Genomic DNA, 16,101 nt, shown 5'->3' on the forward strand with positions numbered 1-16,101 from the left:
TTAATTTTGTTATTTTAAGTGTTCTGCATTCTGATTACTATTGGCTTTTAAATTACTTTTATTATTATTTACACTAATTACAACGTTAAAACTTATTACAACTGAAAACTCCAATTTGTTGATTCTTCTACTATTTTTCTACTTACTCTTCTACTATATATATACATACACATACATACATACATATTATTGCACTTTAAGTTCTGGGGTACTTGTGCAGAACATGCAGGATTGTTGCATAGGTACCTACATGGCAATGTGGTTTGCTGCCTCCTCACCTTCCCATCCCCTCAATACCTATATCTGGCATTTCTCCTCATGTTATCCCTCCCCAACCTCCCTACCCCTGCTATCCCTCTCCTATTTCCCCTCAACAGACCCCAGTGTGTGATGCTTCCCTCCCTGTGTCCAGGTGTTCTCATTGTTCAACACCTGCTTATGAGTGACAACATGCGGTGTTTGATTTTCTGTTCTTGCATCAGTTTGCTGAGAATGATGGTTTCCAGGTTCATCCATGTTCCTACAAAGGATACAAACTCATCGTTTTTTATGGCTGAAAAGTATTCCATGGTGTATATGTGCCACATTTTCCTTGTCCAGTCTATCATCAATGGGCATTTGGGTTGGTTCCAGGTCTTTGCTATTGCAAACAGTGTCGCAATGAACGTATGTGTGCATGTGTCTTTATAATAGAATGATTTATAATCTTTTGGATATATACCCAGTAATAGGATTGCTGGGTCAAATGGAATTTCTATTTCTAGGTCCTTGAAGAACAGCCACACTGTCTTCCACAATGGTTGAACTAGTCTCTAGAACTTCACCTCCATCCTAACCTGGTCACATTATGAGACCTTATTCTAACCATTGCATTTATATTATCTAATTCCCATTCCTCTCTGCGTTTACACCTCACCCACTTTAGAGACTCCAAATTTGATTGGCCCCAGTAGTCTTCTTTCTCCAGCCCTTACTTTAGGCAACTGAGCCCTGTTAGAAAAAAATAATACCACAAATAATATATTGACACCTTTTCATTAATTAATTATCACCAATCTTAAAGGGATACTTGAGACTTCCTGGCAATTTTACCATATTTATTGGCAACTTTTCTGTTCTCCATGACAATTTCTGCCTTCCTACATTGTCTACAAACCACCAGACTTTCACAGAAACTTCATTCTCAGTATATTGCTTCACCTTAATGAGAGGAAAATTTCCTACCATCAAACCTGTGAACACACTTGCATTTATTGCAGTCTCATATTATTTCCTTTTTAAAATAAGTGGTTTCCTCCAGTCAATGGAGATCCATTTCCCTCCCACTTTCTCATGTTCCTCAGTATTGGTGACCCCTCATCTAACTCTATTTTTCAATCTTGTTTTCCATCAACTCTATTTCCTTCCTTCCCTATATTTTTATCAACATGTGTATCACAATTCAGTATTATATTTATTTAAATAATTTTGAATTAAAATATGACTCCATGAACACTGTTAACACTGTAAAGTAACCATTATGATATGCATAGAAACTCAATACATTTTTGATAATAAATAACAATAGTAGAAAGCCTTTGTACTGAATGTACAATATGCCAAACACTACACATATTAACTTATTTAATATGATCTTATCTTCATTTTGTAGATGAGAAATTTCAGGCATGGAAAAACAACAGAGAAGTGGACACACTATTGTTAAGAGTTTAGTTCCAGAATGTATGATCTAATAATTATATTCAATTTGTTTGCAAATTAGCAAAGAAAAATTATTACAGTATGGCACCCAAAAAGACTATATAATACAACTACAAGATTTAGTCTATATTGTTATAATGTACAGTATAACTCTCAAGAGGCAAAGGCGAAGATTAATACATGTTCAAGGCTTTTTCCATTTCTTGGCAGTTTGAATTTGAAGTGTGGAAAGGGTATTCATGATTTTATATTCATCTTTGGTTCTTTAATTTCATTCTGCTTCTTTTCATTAGATGAGCAACGTCCTAAGGTCAGGTTAATATTAATGATGAATAAAGAAGGAAGATTCTTTATTCAACAGGACATTGGCTTGTTTGGGAATTAAAGCAAATTATCTTGGGTCTAAATGATTCCTCTGGGCATGAACAAAGGAACATGGGGAGATGAGGACTGACTCTGTCTATTGAGATATAAAGAAAATGCTGGAAAGGAAAAGTGTCATAATGGTAGAGGCAGTCAGGGAACATTTATTGAGAAAGAGAAAACTCAGTTAAATAATATCCCTCTTCCAATTCTGGCTTAGCTCCACTAAATTCTTTAGAGCTGAATCTACATAGCCTTCAAAATATAAGAAAAAATTACACTCATTATATTTCATTTTTCACCAACACTCTATGAAGTATTGAAGAACGAATATAATATCTGATTCAATAATCAAGAGAAGAGGAAGCAATTTTCAACAAAGCCATCCTCCATGGGAAAAGAAACACACTTGAGAGAATATAAGAAGGCTTTCAACTCAGTGGGAAGGGAATGTGAAAGCTCTTCATTGAAGCTCATTGTAGCCTGTGCACAGTTTGCCTGCCAAGAAATGCTCATTCAAAATAGAGAAATAAATTCCCATTCACTAATAAACACAGTAAAATTTCAAGTTCCTTTACAAAGTCAAAGTCTATAAATACCTCATAAGTGGGTTATGTCTTAATGTAGTTCCTCCAAATTACATTTTATCACAAGGCTTTTTAAGTTATTCTATTCTCTTTGGCTTCAGTTGTACATGGCACGATCATGTGCTCCTTAAATTATTCAGATTTCCATTGAAGAAGATCATCATTCTCCATCCACTAAGATTCTGTAGTGTGGGGATGTTTAATTTTGCAGGTTTTGTACATATGGATAAACAAGATGCAAGAAGATTGATTACACAGAGTGTTAGCCATCAGGACCCAATCCTCCTGTCAGCCAAGGCTTAAGTGTTGTCTCCTGACTTGAACATTGACCCAGGAGTCAGGAAAATAGCCTAGGGCTTGTATTTTCCAATAATGTACTGGAGACCTATGACAAGTTCACAGGCAAGTAGTAAAGCACTTCTTAACTCACAGGACCATCAAACAGGATTAAGTGCTTTGAAATCCATGGATAACAGGTGCTCCAAGGACTGAAGAGCTCACCAGGTCACCTCTTTCCCTTCTGGTCACTCATCTCCTTGCCCCCACACTAGGAGAATATTGATGAAAGGAATCACAGAAGATGCCCATAGCAACAAAGAGTAATGCAGAGGAAACTATCAATTTCTTATATACAGATTTCGTGCTGTGAGGCTGAAAATTCTACACTGATCTTAAAAAACATTCATCTTTTATTATTTGTTTTAATTTGCAAAATCCTTAGACAATTTGTATTAAATAATACAATTTTATTTAACCATTACACACTTGTCTTCACATTAAAATCATTTCTCATAATATGCAGTTAGCCAATTTCAGAAAGTTTTATTAAAATGTTTAATAAAAAAGTAAAATCACCCAGTAAGTTAGTAGTACATCTGAATAAGAACTGGAGGGTATTTAAAAATAACATTTTGATAAGAAAAAGAACAATTTTGAACTTAACCAATGGTAAATTAGTTAATAAAAGTTCTCTGATTTATAAAATTCAATTACTTAAAATCCACAAAAGATGATTACGAAATAATTTATTTTTTTAATTTAGAAAAGATCAAATATTTCCTTGAAATAAAGCAAGGCAGTAAAATATTATTCAATATGAAAAAATTACTTCACTGATTTTAGAAGTTCACACTTACTTGGCATTGCAAAACAGGGTACACCTGCACTGTACTGTATCTCCAGTTGTACAGTTTTCTAAATCAGTGGCCTTCAAAATATTTTTTTCAATCTTTAAAATTCTTTTAAAGTAAATTCACATCTCTCTCTTCCTCATGACAGTCGTAAGTGGTTTCTGTAGAAGTCCCAGGAGTCTGTAAACCTCAGTTTCAAAAAGTCTATACTAAATGAAGACTCCACTCTTTCACTCCAACTGACTTGGTTTTTGGTGAAATAATAGCTCATCAAATACTTGTTTTTCTCATGGATACAATAAGAGGCAGGGGAAAAATTAAAATGTGATTGTTGTGATATGGTAAAATATTTTACTATTAGCTTATTATTTTAAAGAAAATGTAAAAATATTATAGTATAGTAGAGTACATTGTACATAGCCGGATTTTTAAGACATGTCAAAAAGGTGTAGCAAGCCCTTGCAAAAACAAACAAAGAACAAAAAAAAAACTATTGACCTTTTCATCTCACTACAAAATTAATTTGTATTGTTTGTAGAAGGAAAAATACAAGAGCAGAAATCACTTAAGAAAAATATATAAACATAAGAGTAAGTGCCTTTAAATGTTAGCCAAACACATTTGCATATTTTCCCTATATTTAGTTGAAAGGAAATGTAAATAATTCCAGTTTGTCCTTAACGCACAGATGTAATGTTCAATGGTCAGCCAGAGCAGCTGAGAAACTCTGATATCAAGAAATAGAAAAGCTATGCCATCTAGACAGCATGGTGGAGATGTTAGGAGCGACTCCCAGTACTGACTGCACAGATCCATATATTGTGGACATTCTTTCTCTTTGGATACTGCCTGGATTCCAGCCCTGCCCCCAGGGTGGGTGATCATTCTTCACTCCTAAAATTTTAAAAAAGTGAGAAGAAAGCTCATGTTCATTTCTTATTTTCACCAACCCCATTAACAGTAATGACAATTGAAAACTTCAGAGATAGAGTTCATGAAACAGATTTTTTTATTACATCACATAGGCACCTGAAAAAACTTAAGGTGCTTTGGTGAGCTATATGTAACTATGAAAATTAACTGTTTTTAATGTTACCCAAACTTATTTACATATTTTTCTCAAAATGTACCTGGAAAAAATGTATATTCATTCAACTTGACTATAAAATTCAAATGTAATGTAAGATGAGCAGTAAAAGTAAATGGAGAATTCAGCACGAGCAAACCAAAGGAAATAAATTGCATGAAATGCCCAGATATGTACCCATATGTAAAAAAAAAAAATTAAATACCCTTTCCTTATTTTGAATAGACTAATTAACTTTATACTCATATTTTCTTTCCTTGATAAAGAAATCTATTGGATCTTTTTGTAACTATTTTCTGTTCATTTTCATGTTTATTATATAACTAAGTAAGTTCCATTGCTTTCTTTTAAGTTAATAGACCTTGTATCTGAATGGAAAAACTACCTCATGTAGTTAATCATAGTAAATCTATATTTCTTTTTTTTTTTTTGAGACGGAGTTTCGCTGTTGTTACCCAGACTGGAGTGCAATGGAGCGATCTCGGCTCACGGCAACCTCCGCCTCCTGGGTTCAAGCAATTCTCCCGCCTCAGCCTCCCGAGTAGCTGGGACTACAGGCGTGCACCACCATGCCCAGCTAATTTTTGTATTTTTATTAGAGACCACCTTGTTGACCAGGATGGTCTCGATCTCTTGACCTCGTGATCCACCCGCCTCGGCCTCCCAAAGTGGTAAATCTATATTAAGAGCACCCATGGCAATGCCCATGACATACATCCCACAGAATTATCTTGTTTTTTGCAATGAAGACTTTCGGGAAAGCACTGCATCAGTTCATAAAGTCATTCCGCAATCCTTCCCCAACTCCTGAGGATCAAAAACATTGCTGCTAAATGGATCTGTATAAGGTATGCCTCTGGTCCTCTCCCTCCCTTTCTCAAAGCCACTTACTGGCTCCTGTTTACCAAATGAAAGGCACTCTGCTTAGGACTTTGAGTGTGTGAGTTTCTTTGATCTTTATAACACATCCAGCAGTTTATACTATCTCCATTTTACAGAAGAATATATTTTTTCCAAGGTTGTATAGCCAGTAAGTGGCAGATTCCTACCCTAGAGTGGCAGATTCCTACCCTAGAGTCGCAGACTCCAAAGTTTATGTTGTTAACTATCACCTGAAACGTTTTCAATGTGCCAGAACCTATTTCCCTAAATTTGTCTCCCAAGATGCCTTTTCATAAGCCCATTACTCAGGCAGAATTGGTTTGTCTGCTGCATAACTCATAACTCAGGTCTACAAATGTCCCAACCATGCATAAATAAGAAGAGAAAAATTTTTTCCTGTCTGATAGTTTCATCTTTCTTACAACATTGTTGAAAAACTATTTTAGAATCATTGACCTCCCTGAGAATGGAAAAGTGATTTTTGTGATAGACATTAGGAAGGTCCTCAGAGAAATGGTTATTTTCCTGGAATACATATTTAGCATCTTCCTACTCCCTGCAATGTTATGTTATGGATCAGATATAATAAGATATTAGTTATAAAATTAAACATTTTATATATGTTATTTAAAAGTTAGTCCATCACAGGTTGATCAGATTTCCAGATATAGAAATAAGGTATTTTTTATGCCAAAAATGGTTCACATTAAATGTAAATGTAAACGAATTGTGACCTGGTGTCATATTTGAAAATGTGTCATTATCATCATCATTTGTTGAAGAATTCAAAAGTTTAGGTACGAAAACTTAAATACTGAATGATATGCCTTTACACATTATTAACAAAATGAATGCAAATGAAAGAACATGGTTGAGTGAGTGCAATCTGAGTAAAGAATGCTAATGATCCATACTTTGAAACTAAGCTAAGAATTACCTTAGGATAAGGGTAGGGTAATACCTTGGGATGTTAGCTAACATTTTCTGAGCATTTTTTTATGTGCTCAGATTATATAAACTATCTCTTCTTTAATCTTCAGAACACCTCCTATGAGAGATGTTGCTGCAACTGTTACTGTATTGCAAAGGTGTAATTGTTATTATCCTTATTTTATAGATGAACTTGCTTAGAAGAGATTAAATAACTTTCCCAAAGTGATAAAACTCCTAAGGGGTAGGATTTAAACCCAGGTATCCTGAGTCTGGAGCCTATACCTTTCACATGATAATAGAGCGCCTACCTTATCCTATATGTGCTTTGAGTTGTAAGGCCAGATATAAAAACACTTCGAGCAGGCATAAGATGATTAGGATCAGTTCTCTGTTCCAACATCACATTTTGAAGATAAGCAGAGCTGTTAAACATCTGCTTTAGTCTCTTACTGTTACTGTGACATATTGCCACACATTTGGTGGCATATAACAAAAGAAATTTACTCTTTCACAGTTCTGGAGGCCAAAGCAGCATCACTGAGGAGAAACCAAGGTCATTTCCAGGGATATGCTTTCTCCAGAAGTTCTAGGAGAACTTCTTGTCTTTCCCAGCTTCTGGTGGGTGCAAGCATTCCTTTATTTGCTGGTGCATCACTCTAATCTCCAAGGTCAGCATCTTCCAATCTCTCTATGTTCCTTCTTTACATGACCTGCCCCTCCTTGTGTGTGGCTTCCCTTCTGCCTGTGTCAGCTCTACCTCGGCCTCTCTCTTTCAAGATCACTTGTGATTGCATTTAGGGCACATCTGATAATTCAGGATAATCTTCCCATCTCATCATTTAATTTAATTGCAGCTACAAAGACACTTTTTTCAAATAAGATTAGAATTTTGTGTCTTTGGGAACAATTGTTCAGCCCTAAGTTACCAATGTATAAATGTAATACCAAGAGACATGTGGCTAAAAGACAAAATACCATCTTGGAATTTTTCAAGTAGAGAATATTTTGAGTCTGTTTCACAGTCAATGTTTCTTCAGCAGTTTGTACCATGTCTTCTATGTCTGCACTTGCTGATCCTGTACTAGGCCAAATCCTATACTAGGCCTGAGGCTCTACTCTACTAGGCCTGATTCCATACTAGGCCTACAATAACTGATGCTCATTTTGACCAAAAATCATTCCAAGAATAGCAAAGAGTAGCCATTTTTTCCATGATAATATATAAGTAAGAAGTAAGGCTTCTAGGTAAAATTGTGAAATTAAAACCAGATCACTTAGTGTACAGCTTCCTACAATGTTTGTCCTGAGTTGCAAGAGCAGGAAAGCTGTTAGTATAATTGCGGCATTTGGATATAGTGACCACATAGTGAAAGGAAACAAAATGTAGAAACTTGTAGATATAGTCTGAGCATGGTGGCTCATGCCTGTAATCCCTGGACTATGGGAGGCCTAGGCAGGTAGATCACCTGAAGTCAGGAGTTCAAGACCAGCCTGACTAATATGGTGAAATCCTGTCTCTACTAAAAATACAAAAATTAGCTGGGCATGGTGGTGTGCACCTGTAGTCCCAGCTACTTGGGAGGCTGAGACAGGAGAATTGCTTGAACCCAGGAGGCTCGGAGGTTGCAATGAGCCAAGATCGTGCCACTGCACTCCAGCCTGGGTGATAGCAAGATTCTGTCTCAAAAAAAAAAAAAAAGAAAAGAAAAATAAAGAAACTAATAGGTATAAAGAGTTGGAATATATTAAATGTATACCTTAAGCATAACATATTCTCATTGAAGGAGTAATGTGGAAAAAAACAACTGCTTAGAAGCACAGGGATATAACAAGATCCTTGATTCTAATAATACTCATCATAGACTTGCACCTTAGATTATTTTGGGATTCCAATTCACATGAATGACATGGCATGGGAGCTCCCACACAAGCTATTAATATTTCTGAGATGTATAACATAAACAAAAAAACTCTCAGGATAATTACATACAAAGCCTTGAAGACAAGCAAACTAAAATAGCAAAACACCATAAGAAACACTCAATATGACCAATAACTATCAAATGCAAACAATGCAAGTTAGGCTTTAGAAATTACAGAAAAGTTAATAATATCATAGGGATTGTACAAAGTGAAAAAGACTTAAAGTGATTAAAGCAAAAAGAGGAAGTGTTATATAAATCCATATTTTAAAAACAAATATTAAAAAGAAGTGAAATAGTATGGTTCTAATTTTTAGGAACTGAAAAATGGAGTAATTTTAATAAAAAAAATCTTAGCAGGTAAAACAGCCTATATAGAAGCAGCTAAAAAGAAATTTAGTTACCCGAAAAATAAATTAGACAATTACTTAGAATGCAACAAAACAGGAAAAGAAATAAAAATTGTTTAAAACAGTAGTGAAGCTGAGAGGCAGGGAAAATAAAACTATGAGTTCCAATACACATTTAATAGGAGTTTTAGTATAAAAGAATAGAGAGGATGGAAAGAGGCATATTAAAAAAACTTAACATTTTACAAATACTTGAAAAAAAGCACAACTTTCCTTAAAGATAAATAAATAAACAAACACACATTGAGACCCACTGCAGTAAAACTGTAAAAGAAAGACTAAAAGGAAAACACGTCTCAAAGGAAATCATAGAGAAAACACATGTTACCTATGAAGGAACATGTGAATGTATTTGGTTCTCACTTTTGTATGATTAAAAATAAGACTGCTGGTAAAAAGGAATAAAAACCTGAAATCAATGGAATTATATCTTTGATGTACTAAGATAAAATTAACATCAATGCAAATGTCAATATCCAATCTGACTATCACCTAAAAGTGAGAACAAAATACATGTAATTTTAGAAAAGCAAATGTGAAAATTATACTATTAGCAGACTTGTTAATACAGGTATTTATGTTAAAATTCTATGTATAGTCATTAAATAATGTAAACAGCATTTAACTTTTATGTGAGTAGACAGGTAGTAAGGAAAAAATATTTTCAGCCATTAGAAATCCATTGGCAATTAAGAATGATAAAAAAGTAGCAAATTCATAACCTTAAAATTGAAATAAATTTAAAATTTATGATAAAAATAAATTAAAAGTATGATAAAGGGAAAAATTCACACTCAAAATAAGAAATTTTTAAGAAAATTTGCTCAGTAATCAGAAAAGAAGAAGAAAATAAATTCATAGAATTATAAAAATTTTGAGTAAGATAATTAAGCTCACTCCAATAGGTCTGAGTAGTACCAAATGCCCAACAGTTAATCAATACTTTTTCTTGCTTTACATATGACACATTTCTAAATATTGGTCATGTACTACATCAAACAGCCTTACCATAAAATTCTATAGTGTCATGGGCAAACATCACATTTCACATAAATATGACATACATCCTGTCTTCGTATATAAGAAAATTAAATTGAAATCAAAAGGATAAAAAGCAAACAAAAACAAACATTTGTAAATTAACAAAGATATTTCTAAATAACACATCATTCTAGAAAAAATCATAATAAATATTTAAAACTATAAACCTTTGAAATGATAAAAATACTACTTGTCAAAACATTTGGGTAAGCTCAATTGTTATTTGGTGGAAAATATATACCTTTAAACAATAATATTAGAAAAGAAATGCAGAAAAGGAAAAAAAAACAAAAAACAAAATTCAATTAACTATCCAAAGTTCAACAGTTAAAAAACAAAAGTCTAAGAAAGTAAAAAAAATCAAATCAGGCCAGTGCAGTGGCTCATGCCTGTTATACCAGCACTTTGAGAGGCCGAGGCGGGTGGATCATCTGAGGTTAGGAGTTCTAGACCAGCCTGGTCAACATGGTAAAATCCCCTATTTACTACAAATACAAAAGTAGCTGGATGTGGTGGTGGGCACCTGTAGTCCTAGCTACTTGGGAGGCTGAGGCAGGAGAATCATTTGAACCTTGGAGGGGGAGGTTACAGTGAGCCAAGATAGTGCCACTACACTCCAGCCTGGGTGAAGAGCAAGACTCCATCTCAAGAAAAAGAAAAAAAGAAAGAAAAGAAGAAAGGGAAAGAAAGAAACTAAATCAAGGAGAGGAACATACATTAATAAAATGAGGGGGAAAAAAGAAATAGTGTAATCCAACAAAATCAGTGGCCAGTCCTTCAGGGGAAAGCTCCATACCTACATACCTGAAAGAAGGTATTTGAAATTCATACCAATAACAACAAGTTTAACTCTGAAATATATTCTACATATAAGGCAAATCAATAAGAAATTGGACAAAATATGTATACAGACAACTCACAGAAGAGAAATTCAGAATAACCAAACAAAATACACACTTGCCTGAAGAGGAAGAGGACAGCAGTAGTAGTAATTTGTTTGAGCCTCACTTATAATTTAAAATTATGTCCCATTAAAAAGTGAATTAAAAGGCAAAGTTCAGCGAAAGATATAGAAAGACGGGGAAGAAAAAGTATTCACTGGATTTAGTCATCTAGAGTTCAAGGCAGATGTTTTCCAGAGCACCACAGAAGCTAAACTCACTCTGCAGTTCATTGAGAAATGAGTGAGAAAAAAGAAAATAAAGACAGAGTAAGTAATGGCTTTCCTCAATAGTTTAAAAAATCCAGGATGAGAAGAGATAGCTGAAATTGGATGCATGCTCAACATAAAATTCGTTAGTTTGTTTGTTTGCTTTTTCACTTCTTTGTTTTATTGCAGCTGAACCATGAGCTCATTATAAGCTAAGAAGTAGCCACAAGAGAGGAAAATGTCCTGAAAATAAGAAAGAAAAGAAGTGATGGAGCAATGCATCATTCCAATGCAAAGTATAGCCTTAAGCAAAAGAGTAACAAGAATCCCTTAATTTTTAAATTAATGTGTATAGGAGAACACATGGCATGCATAAATTTGTGAATATTGAGTCATACAAGACAGCAAAGTAAGAGGCAGGAAGTCTAACATTAGGTGGAGGAGATATTAGATATGGCTTTGTGGGTGGAGGACTCAAGATGGCGCTGTGAGAACAACCCAGCATTAGAGCTCTCGTTGAATCTGCAAACAGGTGAGTCGGAGCTGCATTTCCAGACTGATCTTTGTTGCCCACAGAACGGGGAAACTCCCAAATATAAAAAAGACACAGGATGCCAGGCAGTAGGTCTGCCTGGCGAAGCCGGCAGCCAGAGCGGCGGCAGCCGGCCCTACCCAGCAATCCCCACAGGGCACGCTTGTCTGGGTGCCCTGTTGAACCGGCAACCTGAGACTTGAGAGGGCTGGACTTGAGACTGAACGAGACTTGGACAGTAGGCCAGCCCAGGGGATTGCAGGGACAGATCGTTTGGGATACCCAGTGGGACGAACAAAACCGCGATTTCAAACTATCCCGAGAAGACTGCCATTCATAATTGCTACAAAAAGAATAAAATACCTTGGAATACAACTCACAAGGAACGTAAGGGACCTCTTCAAGGAGAACTACAAACCACTGCTCAACGAAATCAGAGAGGACACAAACAGATGGAGAAACATTCCATGTTCATGGTTAGGAAGAATTAATATCGTGAAAATGGCTATACTGCCCAAAGTAATTTACAGAATCAACGCTATCCCCATCAAGCTACCATTGACTTTCTTCACAGAACTGGAAAAAACCACCATGAACTTCATATGGAACCAAAAGAGAGCCCGCATAGCCAAGTCAATTCTAAGCAAAAAGAACACAGCGGGGGGCATCACACTACTGGATTTCAAACTATACTACAAGGCTACAGTAATCAAAACAGCATGGTACTGGTACCAAAACAGAGATATAGACCAATGGAACAAAACAGAGGCACCGGAGGCAACACAACATATCTACAACTATACAATCTTTGATAAACCTGACAAAAACAAGCAAGGGGGAAAGGATTCCCTGTTTAACAAATGGTGTTGGGAAAACTGGCTAGCCATGTGCAGAAAGCAGAAACTGGACCCCTTCCTGACACCTTACACTAAAATTAACTCCAGATGGATTAAAGACTTAAACATAAGACCTGGCACCATAAAAACCCTAGAAGGAAATCTAGGCAAAACTATCCAGGACATAGGAGTAGGCAAGGACTTTATGAACAAAACACCAAAAGCATTGGCAACAAAAGCCAAAATAGACAAATGGGACCTAATGAAACTCCACAGCTTCTGCACGGCAAAAGAAACAGTCACTAGAGTGGATCGGCAACCAACAGAATGGGAAAAAATGTTTGCAGTTTACCCATCTGACAAAGGGCTGATATCCAGAATTTACAAAGAACTCAAACGGATTTACAGGAAAAAACAAACAAGCCCATTCAAAAGTGGGCAAAGGATATGAACAGACACTTTACGAAAGAAGACATATATGAGGCCAACAATCATATGAAAAAATGCTCATCGTCACTGGTCATCAGAGAGATGCAAATCAAAACCACATTGAGATACCATCTCATGCCAGTTAGAATGGCGATCATTAAAAAATCTGGAGACAACAGATGCTGGAGAGGATGTGGAGAAAAAGGAACACTTTTACACTGTTGGTGGGAGTGTAAATTAGTTCAACCATTGTGGAAGACAGTGTGGCGATTCCTCAAGGCCTTAGAAATAGAAATTCCATTTGACCCAGCAATCCCATTACTGGGTATATATCCAAAAGACTATAAATCGTTCTACTATAAGGACACATGTACACGAATGTTCATTGCAGCACTGTTTACAATAGCAAAGACCTGGAATCAACCAAAATTCCCATTGATAATAGACTGGATTGGAAAAATGTGGCACATATACACCATGGAATATTATGCAGCAATCAGAAATGATGAGTTTGTGTCGTTTGTAGGGACATGGATGAATCTGGAGAACGTCATCCTCAGCAAACCGACACAGGAACAGAAAATGAAACACCGCATATTCTCACTCATAAGTGGGTGATGAAAAATGAGAACACATGGACACAGAAAGGGGAGTACTAAACACTGGGGTCTATTGCGGGGAAAAGGGGAGGGCCAGTGGGAGGGGGAGGTGGGGAGGGATAGCCTGGGGAGAAATGCCAAATCTGGGTGAAGGGGAGAAGGAAAGAAAAGCACACTGCCATGTGTGTACCTACGCAACTGTCTTGCATGCTCTGCTCATGTACCCCAAAACCTAAAATCCAATAAAAAATTTAAAAAAAATAGATATGGCTTTGTGAAGATCTAAGCATATGTCAGCCCACATCTCTATTTTATTCACATATGTAAAGTAAAATATGTAAAGTAAAATTAAACATCGGCCATAATGCCCTAAAGGAGCACACAGCCTAGGAGGAAAAGTGAGATACAACCAAGGTAACTAAGATGCCATTTATTCTCTCCTTTCTCAATATACACATGCTATTTTATTCTTTTCTTCTTTCATTTTCGAAAATTATATAGCACTTCCTGATCCTCTTTCTTCTCAGTTGTTTAAAGAAGGGACACGTGAAAGTAGCAATATTTGCCAGAGTGCCAACATTAAGCTTAGGCTCTCTCCAATGGCTTAGAACTGAGGTCTCTAAAGCATGTATCGGGACTGGGGAATGGTTCAGACTAAATTCATGATAGATGTGAGGAGGAGAATAAACCATTAAAATCATCCTGCTTCTCTCATACCAAAACACACTTCACCTTTAGGGAATATATAACCCACCAATTCTCTACTGTGAAACTGACTTTTTTTACACAGCCAAAATAGTTTATAATAAACAAAATCAGGCTTATTGATCATTTCTCAAAATCTGTGACTTGAATATATAACATCAAAAGTTATGTTTCAGAAAGGTAAAAGTTTTAAGTTTCTGTTGTTCAAATTTCAAAATTCTTCATGGTAAATTATTTTGATGTTAGCTAATTAAAACTATCATTTTAAAATTTTATTTAAAACTATTCTAGCAAGCAAGAGAAGACAGTCAACATTTATTTTAAATACAGCCTTTGGTTTCAGCAGTATTTGTAAAGAACAATTAAATGATTACCAATTATGACAAGAACAATACGTCTTTTTCTAAGGCAGTAATGTTTTTCCATGCTTGTTGCTAAAAGAAGCAAATTCATCGTTCTTTTATTTTAATAAAATTGTCTTTTACTTTAATGTCTCAATTAAAATCATTTGCCAAAACTCTAAGGAGATTATCATATATATGGTTAATTACAATTTTTTTCATATTTAATTATGTTTCCTTCTAAAGAATAAGTATCGTTCATTCAATCAACTTTATTTTATGGTTGACACATTATATAGACTCACTGAGGCAGAAGAAAATGCAGAAAGAAGGATGGAGGTGGGGAGGCAACCTTGAGTAAACAATCCTGAGCCATTCCAAGTCAGTTACTCAATTTTTACTTATAATAATGTCTTCAGCATTTAATTAATATTCTTCTTTATAAGCACTGTAGGAAACACAGGGTATATGGCTGATTCACTCTCACTACTTCTGGACTATGCAGTAACAAAGTGTATAAATTTACTTGGCTGCTCAGAGTGACAACTTGAATTTCTTTAATATATAGTTACTTTCTCTGAAATTAAACAATTAATAAGCCAGCAGCCATGTGAATCATAAATTATTCATACTTACTATACCAATGAACATTAATCAATTATAAAAAGATACAGAAATTAAGACCAAGAGAGTCAACCATAGCCTTCTAATATTGAGACTCTGCTAACCCAGTCTCTTTAAACATATTTGATTTGTATAATAACATCAATATTCACAGCTATGCTTGTGCCAGAGTTTTCAAGAAAATAACCAATTTATGAGTATACACATGCTGTCAACCAGTAACAAGCAATACTCATCACAGTTCTGTAGTCTTTGACTAAAAAGGGCTTATTAGAGTTCTCTCAAATTATTGTACCTTATCAAATATTTAGTATTAACTCTCCTGGCTTCCTAAAGAATTTGAAGCATACTGAAAAGCATCATTAGAATTCTTTTGTAGTTTGAATACCAATGACTCTATACCAATACATATAAAATTATAATGATCACAAAAGCAAAAACATCTACCTGGACAATAGCCCAGGTAACTCAGTCGGTTGTAACTCACTGCATCATTAATGGACGCAGGTTTAGCAACAAATTCACAACTTGCCATTACCTAACGGGATGTTTAATTTGCTTATCCCTAACACAGAAGGTTTCTAGATTGTGCAAGCACCCATTCTGATTAATTTATTTCAAATCAGTCAGGGAAAGAGCTGCATCTTCTAGTCTACATTTTTAGGAAGAGTAAAGCAACAGAATAATAAAAGTATATGGATGGCAAATAGGGACTTAAATGGGGAGGTGGAGTTAACCAGAGTAAGAAAATTGGAATAAACATTTGGTTATAGCTATCAATCAAACGTTGGTGTCAAGTATTACCTGGAAATAGAATATAAACTGTTCT

This window comes from Callithrix jacchus, chromosome 16 (genome assembly GCF_049354715.1).
Source record: "Callithrix jacchus isolate 240 chromosome 16, calJac240_pri, whole genome shotgun sequence".
NCBI lineage: Eukaryota > Metazoa > Chordata > Mammalia > Primates > Cebidae > Callithrix > Callithrix jacchus.